Below are 10,395 nucleotides of genomic sequence, written 5' to 3'. Positions count from 1 at the left end.
CTGTTATTGTAGCCTTTCAGTGGGAATCCTAGAAGCTCTCAGGCCTTCTAGCCCAGCCTGGCTCACTCCAAGCCAGCTGAGATTGGAGGGGTAGCTGAGGAGGGCTTACCCAGTCTCTTCCCCCAGTTTCCCCAGACCATTCCCACTTCCTGGAGATGGAGGGAGAGTCCCTTCATCCCTGGGATTCGACGATTCGTTACTTGGGGCAATAAGCCCTAAGCCTACAGGTTTCCTTCACTTGGATTACAGAGGCCTCTGGGACCACATTGGAAGAGAACAAAAAGGACCATGGGCTAGCTGGGGGTGTCATTTAAGAACTTGACTTTTCACTCCTGTGGACATCAAAGTTTGGGGTCATTTACTGACACTACTTGGATAAGGTGTGTGTGGTGGAGGATGTCTTGTGTCTTTTTTTTGCGGGGGGAGTGTCTCACGTATCTTAGACTGACCTCAAACTCCACAGCAGAGGATTATCTCAAACTCCTGATCCTCCTGCCTCTACTTCCTGAGGGCAGAGTTTACAGGCATTGTAATATAAGCTCAGTTTATGCAATGGCTAGGGCTCATCAAAACTTTGTATATGCTAGGGGAGCACTCAACTAACTAGCCTGTCCTAGTCAGTATTCTATTACTGTGAAGAGACACCACAACCAAGGCAACTCTTATAAAGAAAGCTTTTCCAGCACTCAGGAGGCAGAGGCAGGGGGATCTCTGTGAGTTTGAGGCCAGCCTGGTCTACTGAGTGATTTTGAGGACAGCCAATGCTGCACAAAGAGACCCTGTCTTGAAAACAAAACAAAAAAGCTTTTAATTGGGGGAGTTAGTCCATGATCATCATGGCAGGAAGCAGGCAGGCATGGCACTGGAGCAGTAGCTGGGAGCTTTATATCCTGATCTGTGGGCAGTAGGCAGAGAGAGAGAGAGAGAGAGACAGAGAGAGACAGAGAGAGAGACAGAGACAGAGAGAGACAGAGAGAGAGACAGAGAGAGAGACAGAGAGAGACAGAGAGGCTGGACCTGGTATGGGCTTTTGAAACCTCAAAGTCCACCCCCAGTCACACACCTACTTCAACAAGGCCACACCTCCTAATCCTTCCCAAGCAGTTCCACCAACTGTGGACCAAGCATTGAAACATACAGACCTTTGGAGGCTATTCTCATTCAAACCAAAACATAGCTCTTATTTGAGTCCCATGAGTATGTCCTTTCCCTTGGAGCTAGGGCACCAAGGTCAGGGTCCTGCTAGGAACTGCTGCTGGCAGACCTTGGCATGGCCTTCAAGCCTTCATTTCATTATCTCTACAATGGGGAACATGATGACTACCAAAGGAATAAATGGGATACAGAGTCTGGGCAGAACTCTGCACGAGACTAGGAAATGGTGTGTGCATCCCATGACCTAATTCTTTTAAAGTTTTTCTTTAGTGCATAAATTAACTTTGGAAAGGTATTGTCAAGGTATTCAATGGGATACCTGTGTGTGATGATGTTGCAGGCATTTTAACTTAATCTTTCTTTAAAATAATGGTTTGGTGGGTATGAGTGTTTTGGATATATGTAGGTAGAGTTTCTCTTCCTGGCCCACAGTCAGGACAAATCTCTCTTACCCGCCAGTCCCACAGTCACTCAGACCCAACCAAGTAAACACACAGAGACTTATATTGTTTATAAACTGTATGGCCATGGCAGGCTTCTTGTTATCTAGTTCTTCTATCTTAAATTAACCCATTTCTATTAATCTATACTTTGCCACATGGCTTGTGGCTTACTGGTACCTTACATCTATCTCCCTTGTCATGGTGGCGGCTGGCAGTGTCTCTCTGCCTCAGCCTTCTCCTTCCCAGAATTCTCTTCTCTACTTGTCCCACCTATACTTCCTGCCTGGCTACTGGCCAATCAGTATATTATTTATACAGAGCAATATCCACAGCACTTCCCCTTTTATTTTTTTTTTTAAAGTAAGGTTAACTTTCACATAGTAAAATTACAGATAACAAAACAATTATCAAGCAAGAATTACAGTTATAATATCTAGTCTATTTATAATAACTAGTCTATTTGGCAAAATTAAAGAAGATATCTATCTTGTATTTTTGAGTCTAAGGTTTTATATCTAACTTATCTTTTATCATAACTAAGTAAAACTGTAACTATCTAGCTTCAACTACATCAAAGACCTCAGAAAGATATAATATTACCTGAGAAACAGGATAAGGATGCAGCAACTTTTGGGAGTCCTGCAGGGTAGACAGAGACAGCTGGCAGCCTGGACGGTCACCTAATGTTCCTTTGTAAAGTTGGGGCATCTGTCTTCAGCCCACAGGGCTAGAGTCTCTTGGTCACTTTTCTCAGTGTCCTGTAGAATGTTTGGCAGTTTCCTTTGCGAAGCAGGAAACTGAAGGACCATTTCACAAAGCAAAGTTCAGTGGTCACCTTTCTATGGGCCCTGCATGTCCAGTAGATACATTTTTTAAGCAGTCCAGGCAAGAACAGTTTTGTCCAAATGCCCAAATGGCTATTTTTGCCAAGAATAAGATAAACTCCATATAGAGTGTCTTCAATGCCCATCCTCCCTCTCTGAAGTAAATTGGTGCTGCCAGGAGCAAGCATGTCTCACTGTCCAGAAAGTCTAAATTTTAAAAAATATTTTAAATGCCATATACTGTATGTCTTTGAAGTATTTGAAGATTACCTATCTATCTGAACTATATCTATGTATACCTAGAAGACTTAACTAACATGGCTACGAGTATGATTATCATAGATGACTATTAATCTATTTTTTAATTATCCATTACAATTTTAAATGAGCTGTACAAACATAATACCTTAAACAGAGTAGAAACATACACACAGTATAACAAAATTAACTTTAAGTTTGTATCAATAAACTAAAATCTATACCAATGTAAAACATTTTAAACAAGTTGTTGCTCTTTAAAAGTAAGTTCATTAATCTACCCTTTCATCCTATTATATCTATATAATATCCCCTTTTTTTCTTTAGAAAGAGATGGCATTTATAATCAACCTGATTTAAATAAAAATATTAGTTTTTCTTTGTCCCACAACAGAGGCTCTTCTGATTTGGGACACAAGAATCTCTTAACCTTTCTTTTTAATCAATATGTTTGGGTTTAGAGATGGAGTGAGCCAATTCCATCTCCAAAACCAGCTTGATATATTTGGGAATTTGGGCGTAGTTTCTCTTACTACTTCCTGCCGTGTGCAGAGGCTAGAAGAGGCGGGTCAAATCCTTTGAAACTAGAGTTACTTATGGTTGTGAGCCACTGTGTGGGTGCTGGGAACTGAATCTAGACGACCTACAACAAATGCTCTTAACTGCAGAGCCACCTCCCCAGCCCCAACCCAATCTTTTTTTCTTCATTTAAACTTCCTTGCTTGAACAGGAATGATTCACATATTATCTTAGTTGGGTTTCCTTTTTCTTTTTTGTTTTTGAGACAGGGTTTCTCTGTGTAGTTTTGGAGCCTGTCCTGGATCTTGCTCTACAGACTAGGCTGGCCTCGAACTCACAGAGATCTGCCTGGCTCTGCCTCCTGAGTGCTGGGATTAAAGGTGTGTGCCACTGCTGTCACCACCGCTACCACCATCACCACCACCACCACCACCACCACCACCACCACCACCACCGGCGTTGATTTGTTTTTAAGAATATCCTTATTCTCCCTGGCCCTCCCTGGCCCTCCCTGGCCCTCCCTGCCCCCTCCGGAGCCTCCCTAACACATGATGGGTGACCACATGATTTTTTAAAAGACTTTTTGTGTTTCTTTATTGCCTCATTGTTTCCCTTCTGTAAAACTGCTCATGATTTTGCTCCTTAAAAGGGGCCCAAGAGATGGATTCAGGGCTGCTCTCTCTAACCCGATTTAGATGCAGTTGCTGGCCAGCTCTTGGGTACACCCAATAAAAAAAACAACCAAACTTGCTTTAGATTTAGCTCACATTGTAGTAGCGGTTTTATCCTCAACATTGGGATTAATGATGTATCTCAGGGTAGCCTTGAACTCATTATGTAGCAGAGGATGACCTTAAACTCCTGATCCTCCTGCCTCCACTCCAAGTACTGGGATTACAGTTTATGAACACCACAGCTAGTTTATGCAGTGTAGGGGATTGAACCTAGGGCCTTGTGCATTCTGGGTAAGCACTCAGCCTGCGGAGCTACATCCCAGCTTCCTGTTAGGATTTATTTTATTTGTTTTTGATACAGGATCTTGTACTGTGGCTAAGGCTGGCCTGGAAGTAATTATGTAGAACAGTCTGGCTTTGGAGCTTATGACAATCCTCCTGCATCAGCCTTCTGAATGCTGGGATTACAGGCCTGAGCCACCAGACACTGCTTAACTATTGTTATTATTTACCTTAAAGCCGTTTGCTTTGGCAAACACAGAACCCTGCAGGAAAAACAGAGTGGAGAACTGTCTGAATGCCAAAGCTGCCGTGTGTGGGCACTGGGGAATTGCCTCCCCAGCACCCGCTATTCTCTCCCCTTCTTGGGGAAGACATGTGGGTAGGATCCACCGATCTCCGTGGGTGGGCCTGCATTGGTTTAACATCAGTCACTGTGGTGATGAGTGTAGGAAACCATGATGGAGGTCAGGCCACAAGTCTCCTAGAGTTCAAAACTTGTACTTTTTTTTAAGGCAATGGGTTTTCTGTCTGTCTGAAATGTATGTATGCACCTGTTTTTTATTATGTGTATATGCTATGCACTCCTATGTGGGCATGAGCTTGCCGTGGCGCTCTTGCGGTGGTCAGAGGATGGCATCATGGAGTTGGTTCTGTCCTTTTACTTTATGTGGAGTTGTCTTCAGGTGTATGCGGCAAATGCTTTACCTGTTGGGCCTGCCAGTCATTCTCTCTTCCCTTCCCCTTCTTTTTTCGGAGACAGGGTTTCTCTGTGTAGCCCTGAATTCGCTCTGTAGACCAGGCAGGCCTTAAACTCACCGAGATCCACCTGCCTCTGCCTCCAGTGCTGGGGTTAAAGGTGTGCTCAGCTCTCTCTCTCTCTCTCTCTCTCTCTCTCTCTCTCTCTCTCTCTCTCTCTCTGTGTGTGTGTGTGTGTGTGTGTGTGTGTGTGTCTCTTGAATGTGTGGTATTCAAGTATACATATATGCAGTTTTTGTGGCTGGGCACACTTGTATAGGTGCATGTATAGGTGTGTGAGCATGTGTTATGGTGCACGCATGGGGAGTCCAGAGGGTGGTCTTGGGTGTCTTCCTCCATTACTCTCTACTCTTTTTCCTGAGGCTGAGGTCAGGCCTCCCCCTGAGCCTCCCCCAAGCTTCACCCCTCATTCTGATTCACTGAGGGTGACTTCCATGTATCCTGGGGACCTCACCTGGTTGGAAACAGAGGGAGAAATGAAAAAAGAGAGAAGCTGGGTCCTGCTAACATCAAGCCACTCCACTAGTGAGAAAATAGATTCTTTAGTTCTTAAACCTATTTCAGAAGTTGGGTTTCCTGTCACATACGACAGAAATCCACTCATGACAACTCCTTGCTAAAGAAACTGGGAGCAGAAACAGGGTGTCACACCCCACTGGTCCTGCCATGTGGACCTTGCAGAGCCAAGGAGATGGGTGCAAGAAGGTGGACACCAGTTGGGAAGTCAGCATTCCCACACAGCTGGCAGTGAATGCATCGGCTGCCCTACAGCCCAGTGATTGTGGTATTGGCATTTGTCCCTCCAAAGCTGCCCCTGAGGGGTGGCAGGGAGCTTCAGGATTTAGGAGTGGTTGGCCACTTTTTTCACTCCTTGGTAACTACCTGCAAAAAAGAGGCATGCTGTCTTTGAACTGGGCCTGTGTAGATGAGAAGGAAAAGGGGGCCTTGCTAATAGGAAAGCCATCACAGCCGTCCAGCCCCAAAGCTGAACTCCCTACCTTATACCACATTTAGAAGCTGGGAGGCAGGAGACTTAACAGATCAAACTGTAGATCTAGGCTCCTCCGAACCATACCCAGTTAAGCCTTTGTTTAACAAGGAGACCCACTCCTTCTCTTGCTCCCACTGAGATGGGGACTATGGGCCAGAGGCCAGTTAGTGGTGACCTGCCATGGCTTTGACCTGCCATGCTAGAGGCCATCTGTGATAACAAGGGTTAGGGTTCACAGAGTCGTAGGTCATTTTCTTTTTTATCTTTTTTCTTTTGGCTTTTAGAGACAGTGTTTCTCTGTGTAATTTTGGTGCCTGTCCTGGATCTCGCTCTATAGACCAGGTTGGCCTCGAACTCACAGAGATCCACCTGGCTCTGCCTCATGAATGCTGGGATTAAAGGCGTGCGCCGCCACCGCCTGGCGGTCATTTTCTTTTTAAATAACCTTTTTAAAGATTTATTCTTCCTCATTCTCTCCCTTCCCCCATCTCCCTCCGTGTGTGTGTGTGTGTGTGTGTGTGTGTGTGTGTGTGTGAGAGAGAGAGAGAGAGAGAGAGAGAGAGAGAGAGAGAGAGAGAGAGAGAGAGCACTTGAGTGCAGGTGCCTGCAGAGGCCAGAAGAGGGCATCAGATCCCCTGGAGCTGGAGTTACAGGCAGCTGTGAGCCACCTGATGTGGGTGCTCAAGTTGTCTGTAAGAACCATTTCTTTGGGCTCTCAACATCTTTTCTCAGTTCTAGTCCCAGATTTTGTTTTGGACACAGAGATCTGGCAGGATCACTGAGTTGGGTCACTAGTTTATGCAGTCAAGTGGAAGCAAAACAGAAACTGGACGCCAAGGGAACATTTCAAAGTCTTGCTGCTAGTGCCAGGGAGGTAGCTTGGCAGGTGGACGCACAAAGAACCAGATGCAGAAGTGTACACCTGTAATCCCAGCACTCCTGCGGCAATGTGGAACCAGATGCAGAGGTGCACACCTGTAATCTCAGCACTCCTGCGGCAATGTGGAACCAGATGCAGAGGTGCACACCTGTAATCCCAGCACTCCTGTTGATGATATGGGAAGTAGAAATGAGAGAATTACCCAGAAGCTTGTGGGCTGGCCAGCCTGGAGTCAGTGTGCTTTGGACAGTAAGAGTGATTCTACCTCAATAAGGTGGAAGGAGAGAACAGACGCCCAAAAGTTGTCCTCTCACCTCCACAGGTGTGGCATGGTGTGTGTGCATGCTACACACATACAGACACATACACACACACCATTTTAAAAATATGTATTGTTGCAGCTGGGGCCTGGTTCTGTGCACATGTTTAGTATGTGAGTCCCTGTCCAATCCCCAGCACCAGCTATGTGTATGTAAAGCTACCTCCCATCTTGCCAATATAAAATTGCCACACCTAGCAGCAAGTGGGATGCTGAACGCCGTTGCATTCATCAGAGCCTCTGCATGGTCCATTTCATATGGATCCATGGAAGAAGGAAGGCGGACAGACAGGAGGATGGATGATATACAGGGAGACAAGAGGAGGTAAAGAGAATCCCTGAGGGACAGAGATCTTTCTTCCTGCAGTCCCGCTGTACACAGCCAAGCTCTCCCCTACTGAGAGGAGATTGCCTGCCTGACTGCACTGTGGTGGAGGCTGGCTGCTGTGCCTGCCAGGGCCCTCTGCCTTGGCCTCTGGAATCCAGCTCCTAGAAGGCTGGCTTGCCCTTTGCTCTTGATCTGCAGCCTTTTCGGGGATTGAGAGTAGGAAGTAGCAAGCTCCCTCTCCCAGCTTGGAGTCCCTGCTCACAAGTCCCTTGAGAATAAGGACAAAATGGGCGCAGTGTTTGGCGGACAATGAGGGTTTTCTTACAGGGCGGCTCCTCCAGGCTTTTGTCAGCAGGACTTCCTTGAAGGGCAGTTGGGGTTGGAGGACACCCTGTAGGCCAGGGGCTGAGAGCGGGACTGACATGCTGGGAGGGTACTGAGCTTGGGGAACAGAGTGGCATGTGTGAAGAGGCCCATGATAAAGGACCAGAGAAACCGGAGGTGAGCAGGAGCAGCAGGAGCTGAGATTAAGAAATGTCTGGGGTTGGGGTAGGGGGGAGAGGAGGGGAGGCAGGAACAGAAGGTTAAGCTTGGGATGGGGTGAGGATGGGGTTGGTCCTGGGAGGGTGTGCTGCACACTACACAAGAGGCTGAACAGTAGGCACAGGATCCCTGGGTTCAGATTTCCCTTCTTCCTGTCTGGGTGGCTGTGGACACCTTCCCTTTCCTTCCTTGCAGTCATAGTTAACGCTATGATCAGCCCTTCTTCAGCACACCCGGATCTGCTCTGCCTTTGTCTGCACCCTTACCGTCTTTGTTCCCACTTTTGCCCATGTAAAATATGCATTGTCTTCCTAAGGATGCTTTGTCATTAGTGTCCGCACATCCTGGAGCAGCATGGACCACATACGAGGCGTCTAACACACCTCTGTGGAATGCACAATGTTGCTTGCCAGTGTCGCAGGGAGTTTTCCTGTGTCCGGCCTTGAGGTCGGTCCAGCAACCGCTCATAAAACAATCACTCAGAGGCATTAATTGCAATTAATTATATTAATTGCAAATTCTATGGCCTATTGGCTTAGGCTTATGGCTAGCTAGCTCTTACAACTTAACTCAGCCCATGACTATTAATCTATGTATCTCCACGTGTTCTGTGGCTTTACCTGTGTCCCATTACATGTTGCTCCTTGGACGGCAGTTGGGCGTCTCGCCTACTGTCTCTCTTTTCACTGTCTCTCTTGGATTCCCCTCCCCTCCCCTTGCTCCATCCTGCCCTGCCATAGGCCAATGTAGCTTTATTTATTAGCCAATGGGAGTAGCACATATCCATCTAAGATTCAAACAACATGTCCTAGCTGAGCTGAGTGCTTCCTCCTTTGAAAAAAGAACAGAGCTAGGGATGTAGCTCAGGAGAATGCTCACCAAACACACACACACACAATGCCCTGGGTTCCAACTGAGCATGATGTTCCATGTCTATAATCCCAGCACTCAGATGGTCGAGGCAGGAGTTTAAGATCATGCTCAGTGGGGCTGGTGATGTAGCTCAGTTGGTACATGAAGCATACATGAAGCCCTGGGTTTGATCCCCAGCATTACATACACCAGATGTGGTGGCACATATCTGCAATAACAGCATGCTCTTTTTTGTTGTTGTTTGTTTTGTTTTGTTTTGAGACAGGGTTTCTCTGTGTAGCCCTAGCTGTGCTGGAATTCACTCTGTAGACCAGGCTGGCCTGGAACCCAGAGATCCTCCTGCCTCTGCCTCCCAAATGCTGGGATTAAAGAGGTGTGCCACCAACACCTGGAGAGACCTCCCTCTTAAAATAGGGAGAGAACAGCGATATAGAGGCTGCCTCTATGGTTACAAAATGAGTCTTAACTGTGAAGAGAGCTTTATGTCTGGTTGACAGGAGCAAAGGAAGTATCCCTCAAATGACAGCTCACAAGGGACTTTGCTTTCCCATCTGTGAATTTCCTAACTGTGGGGCTGCTCTGAGAAGGCAGTGGGTCACTTCGTGGAGTCAGCAACCCACAGAGCAGGTTCTCTCATTCTAAATCTCCAAGTTCATTTTCATACTGAAAGCAGGGCCCCAGGGGACCCAGGGAGTCAAAAAGCTGGAGCTTTGGTTAGACCTAGGCCTGAAACAAAACAATCACACTTATAAACATCTACTAGATTTCACACAATCTTTCCCACCCCTGGAGTGGAGGCCACACTGTCTCTTCCAGCCTCTCTCCCTTGCCTACTGAGGTTCCTACTCCATGTTTCTGGACTTCTGGCCCTCAATTGACTGTTCATCTTTTCCTGAACATGGTCTCTCTTTGTAGCTGTTTGGCCTTGGCCTTTTGAGTACTTGGATTACAGGTGTGGGGGTCAACCCCAGGGGTGACTGTGAAACCTGGGCTTTGTTTCAGGCAGGGGAGCTCATGGCATAGAGTTAATGTGGACAAACTGAATGATTAGCTCTCAGGCAAGGGAGCTTGGAGGTCAAGCAGTACAGTTTGCTCATTCTTTCAGGTGGGAGTCGCACCCTGGAGACCGTGTGTGAAATGATGTCTGTAGAAGGAGCTGCTTCTACCAGCTGAGCGGGACTGGCACCTGGAATCTGGCCTATATTTACAAATTTTCTAGACCAAACAGCTAGAGGGAATCTGGGTCCCAACAGAGATACCTTCTCAGCTCACCAGCCAGGGCAGAGCTGGGCTTGGGCTCCTGATGTGAAGGCCTGCCTTCCTCCTCATTTTCAGGCAGCATCAAAAGTGGTACCCAGAGGCAGGGAAGCAAGGGATGCTGGGAGACACCATCTCAGTTGATTGCTTTGTTCTGTGCCAAAGTTGGGACCCAGGACCTCATGCACATAAGCAAGAGCTTGTGGAGCTACATCCTTCAACTGAGTTCTTGAGGGATGGAGAGCAGCAATGGGGACAGTATGTGAGAGAGGAAGGTGGCAGGGGCGGACAAG

The sequence above is a fragment of the Onychomys torridus genome, chromosome 2 (genome assembly GCF_903995425.1).
Source record: "Onychomys torridus chromosome 2, mOncTor1.1, whole genome shotgun sequence".
Taxonomy (NCBI): domain Eukaryota; kingdom Metazoa; phylum Chordata; class Mammalia; order Rodentia; family Cricetidae; genus Onychomys; species Onychomys torridus.
Note: the sequence above shows the minus strand (reverse complement) of the source record.